Source organism: Maniola jurtina, chromosome 3, assembly GCF_905333055.1.
Source record: "Maniola jurtina chromosome 3, ilManJurt1.1, whole genome shotgun sequence".
Taxonomy (NCBI): Eukaryota; Metazoa; Arthropoda; class Insecta; order Lepidoptera; family Nymphalidae; genus Maniola; species Maniola jurtina.
The window spans coordinates 16,008,388-16,028,043 of record NC_060031.1 but is presented as its reverse complement, the minus strand read 5'-3'; the positions used below and the strand labels follow the sequence as shown (position 1 = coordinate 16,028,043).

The 19,656-nt window shown below is 37.0% G+C and overlaps 1 protein-coding gene and 1 long non-coding RNA gene across 2 annotated transcripts in view; one reads left to right on the top strand and one right to left on the bottom strand.

Moving 5' to 3' along the window:
* Positions 1-19,656, top strand: part of LOC123880728 (protein tiptop-like) — a 381,041-nt gene that overhangs the window by 66,946 nt on the left and 294,439 nt on the right. The gene's annotated exons all lie outside the window — the stretch shown is intronic.
* LOC123880782 lies at positions 318-16,391 on the bottom strand. Its single transcript, XR_006799344.1, has 3 exons — positions 16,379-16,391; positions 15,587-15,592; positions 318-410 (listed from the first exon to the last, which is right to left on the bottom strand). It is a non-coding gene; the product is annotated as an uncharacterized LOC123880782 (long non-coding RNA).

Here is a 19,656-nt window from a genome sequence, read left to right as displayed (position 1 = left end):
ATAAAGATATTTTATTATATTATTTTTTATTTATTTAATCCTTATTGTTTTGAGGTACGAAACCCTAAAAAAAGGATTTGAACCCTAGACCGCCAACTCCATTGACTCATTGGAGCTTTGGGCGGTGAACCGTTTAATTGGCTGTACATTAAGACGTAGAGACAGTAGCCAGCAGTGAGCAGTTCACCGACCGCGCACAATTGAGATTCATCTGTGACAGCTCCGTCAATAAGGGCCATGATTCATGTGTTCAACTGTCCTGTCTGTTTGTCATCGCACTATTGATGGGCTTTTTGACTTCACTTTGACTAGAGTGAGGGAACTCTCGGTTTGATCCTGAATCGATGATACGTCAAATATTAGGCTATGGGTGACGTGAAATCAACGCAAAATAGGCGATTCTTAGGCTACTTAGCATCAAATGTAGGAACACCACCCTAGCAAAGCTGTGCCGTCAAGCAAACCTTTTAAAAGTTACGCTACCATCATAGACTGCATCATCACTTACCATCAAAGAGATCGCAGTTGAGGGCTAACTTGTATAATGGAATTACTTAAAATAAAATATGTTTGAGATCTACTTATTACCACCTATTTCTTTAGACACCTTTAAAACAATCATCAAAATAGCCTCAGGTATTTCGCTGACAAACTATTAAAAGTTAAATCGACCAAGTGCGAGTCGAACTCGCACACGTAGGGTTCCGTACCATCGCATAAGAAATAACACTTAATTTTATTTGATTTTCATGTTGAAATTCTTAGTAAGTACGTAGTTATTGTTATAGCGGCAATAGAAATACAAATTCTGTAAAAATTTCAACTCTACGTTTTACCGATTACGAGATAAAGCCCGCTGACAGACAGACGTACGAACAGCGGAGTCTTAGTAATAAGGTTACATTGACACCCTTCGGAACCCTAAAAATAGTAGCAGATATTTTAGTCAAGGGCAAGACTTAATTACAAATTAAAAATAACATTTTCATCGCGCCCTTGTCAAAACCTACAATATTCTAGCACACCTGCACACCTGTGCATGTACCCTTTAATTTGCTACTAGCCACTATTGCCCTTGTGAGACCTAGTGTAATTATTACGGGCAGTCGGCGCCACGTCAACGCGTTTGTAAATAAAGTTCAACATTGACACATCATAATTGTTAGACATTCTTTAATAAATTATGACGTACTAGGGGATGCCCGCGACTTCGTCCGCGTGGATTTAGGTTTTTAAAGATCCCGTGGGAACTGTTTGATTTTCCGGGATGAAAAGTTGCCTATGTCAACTACAAGGACGCAAGCTACCTCGGTATCAAATTTCATACAAATCGATCAAGCGGATGAGTATTTAGGAATCCCGCGGGAACTGTTTGTTTTTCCGGGATAAAAAGTAGCCTATGTCCTTCCCCGGAATGTATCCTAAGTCTGTACAAAATTTCATTAAAATCGGTTCAGCGGTTGAGCCGTGAAAGCGTAGCAGACAGACAGACACAGACAGACAGACAGACAGACAGACAGACACACTTTCGCATTTATAATATTAGTATGGATAAGGTAATATTTTGCACATTTTTAATTTTTTTAATGTCAGTACCTACTTTATCGACGAGTCGCAACTCGCGGAGTGGTGCAAAATAACTTAGATCTACTAGCTAATGCCCGCGACTTAGTCCGTACGCATTGGTTTCAGTGATAAAAAGTATCTTACTAGGATAGGACTTTCTAGGATACAAGTTATCAAGATTGCTTCAGCGGTTGAGCTGTAAAAAGGTAATGCAGGCACTAATAGACAAACAGACAGACACACTTTCACACACTAAAATATTAGGTACAGATAATATTATTATGATATAAAAAGTACGGATAACAGTACGCTACTCAGAATAACCGTGAAAAGGTAAAAAGGTACAGTCTGTGGGTACAGTTAATATAAATCCAAGCAGTCTGACTGAATTTTCATCCCGCTAATACCTGGTTGTTCAACTAACGATCTGTCATTATCGCGGTCATAAACTGCGGCGCCGATTCCACAGAGATCTTCATAAATAACTCATAAGTTCTGGTCCAAGATCCCGGTGCCACCAGACGTTACTTATTTTCTGATAAACAATTGAAAGGTATCAGCTGTTAAAGGCACGTATAACTATGCGGATTTTTATGTATAGGTATTTCCTGAGCATCATAATATAAAAATTATGATGACTCAGACTATAAGTAAAATGTGCATGTTATTTTGTTGCGAGCTTTAAAGCATCTTGCAGTAATAACCGCTGATAGGAAGTGTCTGGCAGTATTGAATACTACACTAGCGGCACGCTATGATGGCCGGTTTGACACATTACAATAGTGATGTGGAATGTCAATTTATTCTCGAACAAAAAACAATTAAGTTTTGTTTTTGTACCTGATTAAATAGGTTTAATAAAACAAAAATGTATATGTTTATTTAATTTATTTGAACGAACTGAATATTTGAACGAAAATGAATATAGGTACATACTTTATATGCACACAAGAAACATATGAATACAAAAGATACCAAAAAAGGTGCCACAAAAGGCCATAATTAATCAGATTCGTCCATACTACTATTTTCACTGTCGTCACTGCTATCATCACATACATTAATAATTATATGTTCGTTTTCTATAATATTATCTATTTTCACATCTCTTTCATAATCTTCCCTTATTAATTTAACAGTTCTATTCACAACCTTTTCCCAGTCTCCTTTAGTCACATGTTCACAAGCTTCTTCTAATAAATTTTCTACACTTGTATACATTTAAGAAATCAATTTAATAAATAAATTTTGAGTCCTAAACCTAAAACTACATTCGATAAAATTTATGAATCTCTGCACATCACTATCGTCAATAAAGTAATACAATTATTTCCTTCAAAGTCGTTATCAATTAATACGGAACTTCATGAGCGGACAAACGTCAAACCGGCCATCATAGCGTGCCGCTAGTTTAATTAACTATATTCTGTAAAACATACATAAAAATCAGCACGAGTAATGCTTTTACGTAGGTACCTTTAGCAGCTGATACCTACAAATTGGCAATCGGCATTAAGCTAGCAGATATGCGTACACACTAGCACTTCTCCATCCCACACATTTTGTTTCTAAGAAAACATGTAACGTCTGGCAGTCCTGCAATCTTGCGGTATTCGCCTTCGCTCCGTCCGTCTGTCCGTCCGCCGCGAACGTGCCAGTAATTGGGCCTGATTCCGCCGCGTATCATGTCACAGATATATCACTGAGTATGATATGTCAAAGATTAAGTGCCGAGTACTAGCATATGGTACGTAGTTCATAAGACATTGTCAAAGTATAAGAGAGACACAGTAGTACAACGTCTTTGATCTCATGGTAAATGATGTTCACGTTGTGGTCCTCGGGTTGGTTGGCGTGCTGTGATTCAGGCATGCGTCAAACGGTGTTTTGATGCACGTAGTGTCCCAGTGGTGGGACTGCTACGGCGGACATCCGCTGGCGGAGTAACGAGACGTGGTCAGTCCCTTGTGCTCCGTCGTCAGCGGCTGGATGGAACTTCGTGAGATTTTTAGTAGGTAGGAGTCCGACATATAACCACTGTGCTCCCCCATAGCCGTTGGTATCCATGAGGGATTTTCCTCACGGAAAAAGAGGCCCTAACTACGTAGGCCAGTTCGGGTCGCTCTATCGTCCCGCACTTACCGAATATTTACCTGATAGCACTTTGACCCTAGATGATTCCTTAACTGACTGACTGACTGGTATGAACTATCCTGTCATCATCAAACGATAGACGATCACATGGACATAGATCTCTTGTAGGGACTTCCACACACTACGGTCTTGCATCGCCTGGATCCAGAGACTCCCTGCGACTCGTGATGTCGTCACCGGTTTGCTTTCCAGTGCGAGGTCACCATTCCAGCACCTTGGGACCCGAAGGGCTGTCGATTCTTAGAACGAAAAGAAGAAGAAAAGACTTGCAAAATCTCTAACCTGTAATTTGACCTGTACACATGACAGTCAATGAGTTCCTCCTTCTACTCCTGGTTTGTGGGCTTTATTTGCAATAAACTTCAACCATTCTATTAAAAGATAACCACAGCAAACGCCTATCAATCTAAATCACTATCGGTTATATTTATCTCGTCGTGGGATCGTCCAATAAATTTTCTTCTTGAATTGGCGAATGTCAAATGGAATTAGTAGTTTATTACACCGGTGCGTGTCTGGACGGATGAAAGTAACGATATGCACTTAGTATTCGCTTTGACAGTTTTAGATGCGACTAGTCTTTGTTCGGATAGAATTTTGTCTTTGATATACCGTTGGAGTTACTTTTCAATTATAAAAGGAAAAGCTGATTGATTGACTGACGGACTGACTGATCTATTAACGCACAGCTCAAACTACTGGATGGATCAGACTGAAAGGTATGCAGGTAGCTATTATGACGTAGACAACTATGGGTTTGGAATTTGTGAAATCCACGCAGACAAAGTCGCGGGAATAAGCTAGTAAATAATAATCACTGAAATTAAGATGAATTCGTGGATTTGATTTAAAAATGGTTTAGTATCATATTTTATTATTTTACTACTGGTACAAGACCAGATCCAGACTCCACACAGTTCTTCTTTTAAGCTGTAGGTAAGTTTTTTTTTTTTTTGCCAAAGATGTTCAAATGCAAGCTACGAGTATCATCTCTTTTTTTATCGGTTAAAACTAGGAATGTCATCTTTGAGTAGATGACGGCCTGTCCGTCTCATAACAGAATTAAACCCGTAACCTTACACCGCTAGTTCATTACGCTAACACTTGCGCTTGAGTTTGACATTGATTCAACATCAACTTCTTTTTTAATTCCAACCTTATTTTAATCAAAATAGAGTTCTCTTTTGTATTCATCATTTTATAGTACTGTATTCCGTTCCATAAAATCACCTACTGTTTAATTTGTAACCTTATTTCTATGCATAAAGAGTTTCCTTTTAGTTGTTTCAGTTAAAAGTCCTGTAACGTCTACGATTGATTCCACATCACCTGTTATACAAAATTAAACTTTATTACAATTAAGATAGAGTACTATTTCGTGTGTAGTTTCACGAAGTAGAATCTCGTCTTATTAAGCGAGAAACGAGGCATCAGCATCCATCATAATTCTGCCTCATTTTGTAATGCGCCTGCGAGATGCTATATTTTCATATGCAAATGCAATTTTGCATTTACAGTCTTCATTTATCTTAGCACCTGGTATTAGAGGTGGTTTTTCTAAAGCTGTAGTAAATGTAAGTTTGTTTTATAAGTGCGTAGGTACTGCCCGGTCGGACTAGTTGGTACTTGGTAGTTGCTTGAAAGTTGTTGATATGGAAGTTGGGTTTTAATTCGCGATTTCTGTTTTCTCTTTATACGTTACTTACGTTTTAAGGTTAATATTTAATAACAACTTGTCTTTGAAGCATGTTAGGTATGTAGATTATCTGTGTGCTAAAGTAGATTCCTTATCCATCGTTTCACTGTGTTGGGTATCTGGCTATCTACTCACTTTCACAGTGCTAAATTCCAAAACATTTTGACAAACCTGTATGCCTGAGAGTTCCCCATAATATTCTCTAAGATATGTGAAGTTTGCGAATCTGAACTTGGCCAGCGTTCTCTTCTTCTTCTCCTTTCTCACTCCTAAGAGAGATCCGTACTCTGTAGTGGGCCAGTGATGGTTAAAAATAGATGATGAAGATGATGAAATGTCGCATATTATAATGATATAATTAAAAGTCAGCCAACTATCGGTTGTTTATAAACTTCATAACCACTAAGGGCATTTTTTAGGGTTCCGTACTTCAAAAGGAAAAACGGAACCCTTATAGAATCACTTTGTTGACTGTCTGTCTGTCAATATCTGTATTCACAATATTGTCCATTTTGTCTAGCGAGGACTGGGGGCCCTGTAGCCTCGGAGCTCTAGGCTGAAGCCCAAAAAGCCCTTATAAAGATTCGCCCATCATTTTTAGCATACATTTTCACTTATTTGATGCCTCTCTTTAAAATACGATGGCCACCATGAACAAATTACAGGTTTAGAATCTATCTTCACTAACTAATTATTCCGCTTGTCACACTATTTACAGTAAATCACCGAGCCATCGTAAATTACTCCCCGAAACATTTTTGCATAATGACAAGAAAGCCCATAAAGGCGTCAACGAATATTTTTTCATAAGCAAAACGCATGCTAATGTACTGAGAGCTAGTCAACTGTTTTTTACGAAGTGTTTATTCGGATTACTTTACGTCCATAACCATACTAATATTATAAATGCGAAAACGTGTCTGTCTGTCTGTTGGCTAGTTAGTTTTTGACGGCCTAACAGTTTAGCCGATTTTGATGAAATTTAGTATAGAGTTAGCTTATATCCAGGAGATCAAAGAGTTCCCATAGTATTTTTAGAAACTGAAACACGCGGATGAAGTTGCAGGCATTACCTAGATATTTATAAAATGGCTTTCAATCACAGGCTTCTCATTATGTAGCGTATATTCTGTTGTAACTTTTATTTGTATATGGGTTTTTTTATGCCTGACAATAAAAACTATTATTATCTATTATTATTATTATTACATTAAACAGATTAAACTAAGGGAATAAATAAAAAGTATCCTTTGTTCATCCAGAACTTAAACAATAAGAAACATAGAGCATAGAGTATCATAGCACCCGGGAAACCAAGGAGCCGACCAAAGTTTATGCTCCTTGGTTCTTCGAGCCCAGGTATCCAATTATTTAAATCTAGCTTAATATGTTGGCTGAACAGAGCGTTGCATGCCTCAGCTTGATGCAATGCTTCGTTTGCGAGTCCAACTCACACTCAACCGATTTTTTTTTATTTTTTTTTAGAGTTTCTGTCGGATGATTTGTTATTTTTGATTGGCCCTAGATCCTCTAGAGTCTAGCTAGTGACTTCGAAATGTTAAAAACCGCTAAAAAATTACTTAAGTACTTGGTGTTATAACCTAAGCGACGATTATGTTTGTTTCTGATCGATCGAGTAGCAAATAAATTAATCAAAGTTTGAAGTAAGTAATGAAATGAAATTATGACTTTAGTTAGAATTTATAAGTTCATTGAATAAATCGTTGACTATCTCTCAGACTATAAAGGCCCATTGATTATGGCGTTGCTTTGTCGCCTTTTGTCACAGTTTGGGGAATTCGGGCGACTTGCTTGTTTTTATTGCGCCCGCACTATTGCTTGTGCAATATCTTGCGAAATGTTTACAATGGGGGTACCTTCCTCGCCACCCATCGTTTACAGTTTTACACTATGCGACATTTGGAGACTGCAATACGGACATCGCAATAATTGCATTTTACACGAGACGATCTAATTCTAAGACCAAAATAGGACAAAAAATATTATGGGCATATTTTTTAATCGTCATTGACATTCAAGTTTTTATATGAAAATCCGTCTTTATTTCTTCGGCTCAGATTATCTAACGAATTGAAAAATTAATTATCACTTAAGTAGGTAGATATAGGTAGTTCTTGTGAAAATAGGACATTTTCATCCGATCTTTCTATTTGTACATAATAATTCAATGATTTGGGTATATTAAGTTTGAACGATACTCTTGCAACTTGATAGACCTCTTCTGGGTGGTCCTAGTTTTTGGTAAATAACTTCGGATCTTCTGAAACTAAGGACGAACTAACACAGTTACTTAGAACTTTTTAATTACTTGAAGTAGTTATAACTACGTACTATATCTATATGTAACCAAATTGGGCATCGGTCGTGTTTTAAATTCCATTATGTCATATAAGTTCACTGTCATATCCTATCTAATATGACAAGAGTTTAATGAACTACCAAACAGACAACCATTTACCAAATTAAAATAGCGTCGGTACAATTTCAGCACGCCGTATATCTGTCATGTCATATTCATAACTAATCAATCACCATCTTAAGACACGGTCGACTGTACACTGAGTGACATATTTATTGCCGCATAAATCTACCGTGCTGTGCGCTTAAATTATATGTATGTAGATACATTATAGTGTACATGGATATGAGATATTATGGTAAATACCTATTATGGGACGCGAGTGAAATTAATCAAATATTTACCATTTTACTTATCAAGATCATAAAAACATGCATAAGAATAAGGATATTCCGTCCGTAATAGCATAAGTCATAGAAATAATTAGTAAAAAGTACTCATTTAGATCTAGTTTGAAGTAATGTACAGAAACAGGCGTTACTTTGTGGAATTCCATTATATACAAGGAACCATAGCTCTAAAAAGTTTCCTATAAAAATCGCCTTTTTGGCGGATTATAGCAAATTAAGCTTTTGGTTCCATGTCTAATTAATGTTTGAATAATATTATGTTGACTTACGAGATCCACATAGGTGGACATAATCACACTAAAATGAGGATTTAACAAAAAATCGTTTCCCCTTTATTTTAAACTAGCTGACGCCTGCGACTTCGTCCGCGTGGATTTAGGTTTTTCTAAATCCCGGGAGAACTCTTTGGTTTTCCTGGATAAAAAGTAGCCTATGCTACTAGTGCTAATCCAGGATATTATCTATCTCCATTCCGAATTTCAGCCAAATCCGTTCAGTGGTTTTTGCGTGAAGGAGTAACAAACATACACACACGCACACATACAAACTTTCGCCTTTATAATATTAGTGTGATCATCATCATCGTCATCTCAATCCATCACCGGCTAGCTAATGAGCATGGGTCTCTTCTCAGAATGAATATGGTTTAGGATACAGTCCCATCACGCTCTCCAAGTGGGGATTGACAGACTTTGGAGAACTTTCAGGCTTGCAGGTTTCCTTTACCTTTAAAACAAATGGTTTAAGATTGCTTAAATCATTGTGGTTCAATATTATTTTGAATACCTAACAATAATCAAATCATCCGTCTGTTTGAGTATTTATTGAAGTGCAATATTAGAAGAACTTTTTTTATGAATTTACGATCCATGCTACCATACTCAACATTACTAATGACATGATTTCTGACTAGTTATATTCCTGTTATTGTTATTTTCATTAAGCCCACGAAAGTAAAGGCGGCTTTTGTCAATCACTTATTGCTATTATTTATATTTAAAGCTGTCAATATTTTAAATCTGGGCTTAAATCATCACGTCAATGTGAAATAAAGTAAATCCGCTTTTATCGCGGGCGCCTCAGCGCGTGACGTCACCGCCGCCATTTTGAAAACACATACAATTTGACACGGCGACGCTTTGACAGACGACATTTAATTACCGACCCCTCATTACCTGGATATTGACGGATATTGATATCTGGTTATTTATTTATCACGACACGCTCACGAGACGATATCAACTTTAGTCGTTAGCTACTGATAGAGTTTCATTATCATGTCGTAAAAATTAGTATATTAAGTATCATTGTTTGGCAAACGGTGTGCCAAAACAGACGTTTACCAACACTTATGCCATATCGCAAATCATCCTAAGCTTTAGATTAGCATCTGCCCGCGTATGTGAAAATGTTAAAAAGGATCAGAGTTAGTTATTAAAAAGGTTGCGAACCACAAGCCTTCATGGCAAGTACATAATTATTATGTCCCAGTAGCCATATGATTCACTATCCAGCTACACCCTTACCTTCGGGTGCGTGCTTCCTAGCAGAAAAAAAATGTCCACCTCCATGTAGACCACACGTTTGACTCATGAGGATACACTATACAGGGTCAATTACCTATTTATAAATAAATTAAGGTCACTATACAAGGGTACTAATGTTACTACAGAGCAAAATAGATTGTCAGCTGTTAATAGCCAATACTGCCAATCCGTTTATAATTTATCTAAAATGGATTCCATTCTATTGATAATAATATTATGACGATCGTGCTATGCCCCTGTAATTGCAGCCTGCAGTTAGAGTGAAGTTAAAAGTGACTCCATATGAAACTACATATTGAATAGACCCAAATCAGGCACCTTACGACGCGACGACAAAAAAATCGTCGAGTGTAAAAGCATTTATGTAGGCTTTCGTTCGAAAATTGCAGTTAATTCGGTGCTGAATTTTTAATAATAAGGCCTTAATTAAAATATCCGTGGCACTTGTGATTAATACGAGCCGTCGCTCACGTCTCTGATTAAAAACATGTCAAAGCAATACTGTTTGTGAAGATTTCAGTTTTTATTAAAGCCGTCAAACATTTAATCATTAATTTTTAACACAAGTATTAGGTATGAAATTTTTTAATTTATTACGAAATTAACTTACATTTACACACAACTAGCTGATGTCGAATTCGTCCACGAACTCTATGATTTGTTGGGGACAAAAGGTAGCCTTTGTCACTCTCCCCAGCTCTTTTACTATAAACATTGCCTCAACAGTCGTGGCTCTTTCAAAATCAATGGTCTCAACCGTTTGACCGCCACGTGCTCTTAGTCCTATGGATACCAATAGGTATCATTCATTTTACTAAAAGAGCAACCGCCGAGTTTCTTGCTGGTTCTTCTCGGTAGGAAAGGCATTCTGAATCAGTGGTAGATGCACTTGACGATTCAAAAGTACTTGTAAAAGTCTAATTGAATAAAAATATTTTGAATTTGAATTTGAATTTACTATTTCCTTATTATCATCATCATCATCATCGCGCGCCTTCTTCGAAACGAAGTTTGGCGATCATCATCCGAAAAGTTTCTCTATTTAAAGCCGCCTCTTTTAACTTGTAACTTATAAGTATAATATCTTTATAATACCTTGTATTTCATAAATTCTCTTCTGGTTATGCTATTTTACGGTAAAATAGATCCTTGGTAAAAAATACCTGTAGCTGTAGCTACTTTTTGTTAGCTACAATATAAATAAGTAAATAATTAATTGATATTCTATAGTGAATTATTTTGATAGCTTTTTATTTGATTTATGTAATTAACAGGGCTCTCTCCGTCACTCGTTTCATACAATCGTAATTCCAATTTCATTTGAATGTTAAGCAACCAAAGTCCATGAAATTTTGCAGACATATTCTAGAAACTAATATCTGTGTCTGTGGTGCTTTAGATTTTTCTAAAAATATGTAGTTTTTAAATTACAGGGGCTCAAAGACCGCGTAATTTTGAAACCGAATATTTTAACAGAAATCTGGAAAACCACAGACATAGATATTAGTTTCTAGAATATGTCTGCAAAATTTCATGGACTTTGGTTGCTTAACAGGGCTCTCTCCGTCACTCGTTTCCACTTGTTTCATACAATCGTAGTTCCAATTTCATTTGAATATTAAGCAAGCAAAGTCCATGAAATTTTGCAGACATATTCTAGAAACTAATATCTGTGTCTGTGGTGTTTTAGATTTTTCTAAAAATATGTAGTTTGAAAATTACAGGGGCTCCAAGATTTGTATGAAAATTTTAAGACCGCGTAACTTTGAAACCGAATATTTTAACAGAAATCTGGAAAACCACAGACATAGATATTAGTTTCTAGAATATGTCTGCAAAATTTCATGGACTTTGGTTGCTTAATATTCAAATGAAATTGGAACTACGATTGTATGAAACGAGGGACGGAGAGAGAGAGCCCTCATAAAGATTGCGTTTGCAACCACTTCTCCTTATATGAACTTGCCTTCTTACAAAGTGATTACCATAATTAGAAGTGTATGCATTAATTTGCATGCAGTTGATATTTCAACCTATTGCATGTTGTTCTGGTCGGCTGCGATTGGCGATGGATTCCATTTCCGTTATGGATTAATAAATATTTATATTTTACTTATATTGATATTTCAATCAATTCGGATAATATTAATTGTTCTTTTGCTAGAATTGTGGCCGCTTACTAGGAATGTGTGAGGGTTTTAACTTTTTTACCTGAGCTCATAATAATTATCATTATCTAAGGCATATTATTGTATGAATTATAAGTAAGTATAATGATTGAATCTGGATACAAACATTATACCCACATACATACATATTACATAGACTGCTAAAATCATAACCCTTCCTTTTGGCTTTGCCGCAGTCAGGTAAATAACATACCCAATAGCCCCAAAAACCCGGGACGTTACATCACACTAATATTATAAAGGCGAAAGTTTGTATGTGTGTGTGTGTGTGTGTGTGTGTGTGTGTGTGTGTGTTTTTGTTACTCCTTCACGCAAAAGCTACTGGACGGATTTGGCTGAAATTTGGAATGGAGATAGATAATATCCTGGATTAGCACATAGGCTACTTTATATCCCGGAAAATCAAAGAGTTCCAACGGGATTTCAATAAACCTAAATCCACGCGGGCGAAGTCGCGGGCATCGGCTAGTTTCAAGTGAATCCCACTGCGACAGGCAGGTCGTCAAAATTCATTTATTTTCTAAAAATACCGTGATTTCAGGTTACACTACACTTTGAATGATTTAGCAGATGCATTTTCAAGCGTGTGCCAATAACGGAATAAACAGCAGCGCATTAACATAGGTGTCACTTGCATCTGACAGGTGATACGTAATTTAAAATGGCGGCCATTGCGTCACGTCCACTTGACTGACGGGAATTAGAACGGACGAGTTTCAATTATTTGCTTATTAAATTATTTTGAACGGCTCCAATAGTGATTTGCTAAATCAGCGAACAATACCAGAGAGAACTAAAGTGAGGGAACTCTCGATTTGATCCTGAATCGACGATATTATGTCAAATATTAGGCTATGGGTGACGTGAAACCAAAGAAAAAGCCGGCCAAGTGCGAGTCGGACTGGCGCACCAAGGGTTCCGTGCTCGGGTATTATTTCGACATTTGCACAAATCAAAAACTATTAAGTATCTATGCATAAAAATAAATAAAATGTATTTTAGAATGTACAGGTAAAGAAAGCCCTTTTCATATGATACCCCACTTGGTATAGTTACCTATCTTTCAAAATTGAAAATATTATTATTTGTGTACATGAATACATTTTAATTTTTTTGTGATGTAACCACAAAAATTCAAGGTTTTCGGATTTCTTCCTTTACTTGTGCTACAAGACCTACCTACCTGTCAAAATTTCATGATTCTAAATCAACGTGAAGGACCATGTATAGGTTTTTAGGGTTTCTTGACAGACACGATAGACGGACAGACTGACAGGCGTACATACATACAGACAGACAGCGAAATGGTCCTATAAGGGTTCTGTTTTTCCTTTTGTGGTATGAAATCCAAAAAAATAAACATATCTACGCAATATTATTGTACCTTTATCAAAATTGAATCACCAAAATCGCCTCAGCAAGCTCCAGGGGTGTCAAACGCTATCAGGCGGGCCTTGCATCTGTCCAAGCATAAATCTGTCCCATATGAAAAGAATTAAAACGTTCGCCATTGTAGACGTTTGAATAAATCTCCAAGATATCTTTGTGAGGGATGCGACGCCCGCGGCTCCTTGGAAAACTGAATACGAATTTCAACTTTATATCTTTCAAATAGGGTTGAAATTGGATTGACGGTTCTGAGTGGGCGACTGTACGCAACCGGAGCGATATTTTACAAGTTTTTGACAGTCGATATGGTGCCCCTAAACGGCACCTGCTCTGATGAGCTTCGATCGCGATTGGGAACTTTACTATTAAATATCTAGTTTTTTTTAATGGCTATATAGGTAACTTAGTAACTAAGTTTTAAAATATTGTTCGACGAGTATAATTCCCTGGCCAATTATTTCAAATTTTGGCACATTAAGTATGTGTATTCCGTAACGATGGTGGGAATGGTACTTGATGCATTTGACGATTCAAAAGTATTTGTAAAAATTTTATTTCAATAGAAAATCTGTTTATTTCTACTATGAGGAAGCGAACAAAACGGTACAGCTCGGATCAAAATAAAATACTTTTTTTAACTGTATGCAATCTCATCTGGTGGTAAGTGATGATGCAGTCTAAGATGGATGCGGGCTAACTTGGAATGGGTATTAGTTTTTATTAAACCCAGGGTGGGTTTGGTTTCTATACGGCATCTATACCGGAATGCTTAACCGCTTGGTGGCACGGCTTTGCCGGAAGGGTGGTAACTAGCCCCGGCCGAAGCTTCTCACCAGACCAGACCAGTGATTTAGAAATTATAAAATTCCAAACTCTGCCGAGAATCGAACCCGGGACCTCCTACTAATAAGACCACAGCGCTTAGCACTGCGCCAGGGAGGGTCGTCAATCTTTTTAACCCCCGACCCAAAAAGAGGGGTGTTATAAGTTTGACGTGTGTATCTGTGTATCTGTCTGTGGTATCGTAGCGCCTAAACGAATGAACCGATTTTAATTTAGTTTTTTTTTGTTTGAAAGGTGGCTTGATCGAAAGTGTTCTTAGCTATAATACAAGAAAATCGGTTCAGCCGTTTGAAAGTTATCAGCTTTTTTCTAAATACTGTATGTAACCTTCACTTGTCGGGGGTGTTTTAATTTACACTTGTTTAATTCGGATGTTTTTGCCCACTGCACTGTACTATCTACAAATCTGAACTTATTTCCAAGAACAACGGCCTAAAACTGCTTTTGCATAACACATAACTTTGAAAAGTTAGAGATGCGTGCTCGGGAATGAATCTCCGACCTTTCGAGTATGAGGCGGCTGTCTTAACCATTAGTCTATCACGGCTCTTACTATTATAATTTAGGAAGACACAATTTTACAATCCTGCTAAATCTTTCATTTCAGTATGGTATTAATAGGTACCATAATCCAGACTGTACCCTACATATCTCCATAGTCTCAAAATCTGAGATCGAATGGAGATCGGTGCTCTAGTAATTATTTATGAAGTGGTTTTGAAGACATGTTCCGCTCTACATTGCCGTGGAGACGAATGGGGATGCAATTTGGTTTGCTACCCGTTCGTCCCCATTTCAATTTTCAACATGTACCTACCTAACAGCACTTAGTGAAGTGGGAATCAAGTAATTACCACTGTAGTAATACACTAAAAAACCGGTCAAGTGCGAATTAGGCCTCGCACCTTTATGGTTCCGTACATAATCACACAAATATTATAAAGGTGAAAGTATGTGTGTCTGTGCGTGTGTATGTTTGTTACTTCTTCACGCAAAAACTACTAGACGGATTTGGCTGAAATTTGGAATGAAGATACATAATATCCTGGATTAGCACTTAGGCTACTTTTTATCCCGGAAAATCAAATAGTTCCCATGGGATCTTTAAAAACCTAAATCCACGCGGACGAAGTCGCGGGCATCGGCTAGTAATTAATAATTATGAACATAATATTTTGGGTGTATGAAATATTTCTTTTTCGTGCTAGAATATCTTCTTCTAGAAAGACTTTGTAAACGTTTGAGAACATTATGGAGATCAATTTATCAGTCGAAAACAAGAAATACGGTCTAGGGCACTTAATAATTTGTCCTTGGGTGAAGGGAAAAAGTGTATAAAGTGAGCCGCCAATAACATTATAGTGTAGGGTTTATGGTGACGCCCTTGACTGGTGGCGACGGGTTTTATTGACTGTAGTGTACACACGGGACGAAGTTCGGGACGGCCACGCAATCCACAATCTGTAATAAACAAGTAACTAATTTAAACAATTTTCAAATAACCCCAACTGTGGTTTGCAATGCATTGTTTTCAACACACATTAAAGCGCATAATATCCGCCATTTTGAGAATTTTATGTACCCACCCTTTTTGGCTTAAAAACTATTGAAGTAAATTAGTACTTTACATCATCAACCCACCGCCGGTGACTATTGAGTACGGCAATATCATAAAGAACTCTCAGGCATGTAGGTTTCCTCGCCATGTTTTCCTTCACCGTTTGAACATGCAAAAAGTTAGAGGTGCGTGCTGGGGCTAATTTAGATAGCACTTTATAATTGAAGAATCCAGTTATATTATTTTGTGTTTTTAACAAAACTCCGACACATACTATTTCTGTATTAAATATATAATCAAATCTTTAGACTTTTTGAATCAACGACAAACTTACGAGTAAATAGTGTTAACCATTACGTTAACGTGATCGTAAATAACATTATAACAGCCGCTGCCTAGCTATGGTTGAACTTTATGTCATTAACTAAGTCATAAGATCCACTAATTTACAAACCAGCTCTTCTGATCCACAGGGCAGCCGCGATCCAATAATGTTATCGCGCATTAATCAATTACGTTTTAATTATGGCAACGTATGATAGCGTTTAAATTACCGCCGAGCAGTGCTCGAGCTATCGAAGCGACGTGTATTTTCAATATATCATGCATTTTATTGAGTAGCTGGAGTTAAAGATAAGATTTACGTTTAGTGTGCGTAATAGCGCTATTTGTTGGAATAAATTATGTTACTAACCGCAATCATGACGAATATTTGACGCAGTCTTAATGAAAATAGGTTAAGTGGAACTGGTATTACAAAATATGTTAACAGATTCCTAAACGGTTACTCTTTCTGCTCAATGTATCAAAATGCTAAGGGTTCGATGCCAAGCACGCAGCACTAATTTTTCAGAGTTTTGTTTGCTTTAAGCAAATAAATATCACTTGCTTTAGCGGTGAAGAAAAATATCATAAGGAAATCTGGGTTGCCTGTTGCATGTTACGTTCTCAAAAGTGCGTGAAGATAAGTCAGTGTGGTAGACTATGACCACACCCTTCTCATAATAAAAGGAGACCCGGTCTCAGTAGTGAGCCGGTAGGTTGATCATGATAATTATTACAAAAGTGTTTTAAAATATCCTCAATTTTGTACCACAATATTCTGTGGTCTACTAGCTGGTATACCAGTTTCGAATAAGGATGTTTTATGCCATTTAAATGGAATATCAATTATCTTAATACATACTGATGTAAGTATAAAATATCAGCAGTTTTGATCGCGAATCCCTTCGATTCAATAATCGCTAAGCCCTATAAATTCATTACGCGATAAAAATGCATGGCGCCGTATTTATTAGCGTTTATTTAGCCGCCTCCCGCTCGCGCCGCAGTGCTCGGCCGATTACTGCGACGTGATTACTCGATGTATCATGCGTTTTATAGACTAGGAGGAGTCCCGATAAGATATAGCCGTAATGAGAAGTAAGGAGTTTCAGATTCAAGTAATTCTTCCTGAACGGTGAATTGAAAGTCCTAATAAAGGCTTAGTGATGATAGCCTAGTGGTTAATACGTCGGTCATCAAAATTAATTTTAGCCCAATTTAGCTTTTTATTATATAAGCATGAAAAACCTTTTAAAAAACAAAAGTAGCATGCGCACGACCAGTTTCAGACCCGTTCCGGGTCCTTAGCGCATTGAATAAGGACCCCAGATAGGTGTGACATTGGTACTATTCGGGTGTGCAGATATGTCCATTGGTCTCTGCACCATGCAATCGACGCTGTGACCAGCAGACTGCCGACAACAAACAGTATCAATTACGATAATCAATTAAGATGAAGGTTGAAGGTTTCGTGCTATTGAAGAGTTTAGCTACAAATAACCCCTAGCTGATAAGTCATAAGACCCCATGAACCCATTGTTTTCCATGAGCTATTCCCCATCAAGCAAGCCAGCATTAATCATAAACAAAACTGCTCAGGCTGTGGCGTCCTTCATAAATCGGGGCCCTATCACCGCATCGCACGTCACCGTATCGCATTACTACATTGTGCATTTTGATATCGAATTTATTACGATCCCGTAAGACTTAGGGAGAGAACACGCTAGCGACATGTCGTGCGACTAAATTCTGCTATACATGAAGATACAAATGTCCTTTCTACGTCGTATTGACATTTGAATACGTGTGAAGATGGAAATCAAGATGTCTAAAGAGAAAATACTAATTTACGTTATTTCTGTCAATATGTAATATCAATGCTATTCAATACATCAATACTAAACAATACTAGCAAATAAACCTAAATATGTAAAAGGAAAAGGTGACTGACTGACTGATCTATCAATGCACAGCTCAAACTATTGGACAGATCGGACTGAAAGGCACGCAGATAGCTGCCTATTATGAGGTAGACATCTGTTAAAAAAGGATTTTTGAAAATTTAACCCTTAAGGGGTTTGAAATTTATATAGTCCACGCGAACAAAGTCGTGGGGATAAGCTAGTTATAAATAAATCTTGAGCAGATTTCTCATTAGTTAGGTTTTGAATTAGCGAATCGTGTATTTTAGGTTGGCTTTAGGGTTACATAAATCATTAGAACGAAGTATTTATACGTAATATTTAACTTTAAATACTTTGAATGCCTTTTTTTGATTGTAATGATTTGCTCTTTAATGCCATTGGGAGCACAGTGCCTCAAAAAAAGATTTCCAACACTAAAATAACTTTTATTAGCGAGTTTTACACAAAAAGTTAATTTTCGGAGTCTATCAAGTCGTCAAGGTAAGCAAGGCGTCACGACAAAAAGTTGTGGGATAAAAAGTCTCTAGTCTAGTTAAATTCTAACGAATCACCGGTACACGTCACATGTCGTTCGCCTCTCATAAATTCTGTGACATATCGTACGAGTTCCGAGATTTTTACCCTATAAATAAACCTTACCATTTTGCGTTCGAATGCAACTTTATATTGAGGGAGGTAAAGCTGAAAATCTTTTGGCAAATTGTAGAGCTAAAGTTGTTTTTTTGATATCTTGCGATGTCTTGCCTCATATTAATGACGGTTGGTCTTTTTAATTTATCGGGAATATACTTTAGTGTTTCGATCTTTGGTTCGGAATGTTTGAAGGTTTATTCATTCGATTTGAAACAAAGAGCGATATCATACCAAATAGGTAGAGGGGCTATTAAGAAAAATTTATCCGCGTAGATTTAGGTGTTCGAAAATCCCGTTGAAACTCTTTGATTTTCCAGGATAAAAAAGTGTCACTCTTTAGGTCTCTAACTGTACCCATGCAAAAAAATCACGTCGATTCGTTATTCCGTTGCGATATGATTGAAAGACAAACCAACAAACAGTCACTCTTTTGCATTTATGTAGTGATTCAATTAATTTCTCTCTGTTGATCTACTTTCAACTTTACAGGCGTTCAGACGTTTATGGCTATCATGATACAAAAATTATGGCATACAGTGAACTCAAAACAAGTAGCCCAATTCGAAAATGGCGAATTCTTAAAGATGTAAGAAAATCTTCAGTAACTTACGTTTTATGCCAATCCGGTTAGGCGTAGGACCTTATGAATTGTTGGTTCTAAGAGGAAATTACAGGGGCTTTAATTCTATATCTTTGTTTTCTGTTTATGCTATATAGGGGATGGTAATAAACGATAAGAAAACTTCAGTGAAAAGAAGCCAAATGGCAACTGAATGCCTTTCTATTTCATTGTTCTATCTGTCACTTAAATATAGTTGAAATATCATTGGTATGAAAGTTTAGGGCTTATCCCTTTGTTTGTGTGATTAAGTTGTTCGTATGCAAATTGCGTTTGAATTGTGATACGTTTGCACGAATAGTTAAAATTGCATATAAAGTGTGAATTTATTAGTGGTTGTTAAAATTAATGATTTTGATTCTATGTTCTAAGCGTTTGCGGATTGTTCATCCGTTTGAGATTTTGTACAATAAATATTGTCTGCTACTTGTGTCCAGACGACTAAGGGTCTGCACGATTGACCTTAACCAATCGAGGTACAGG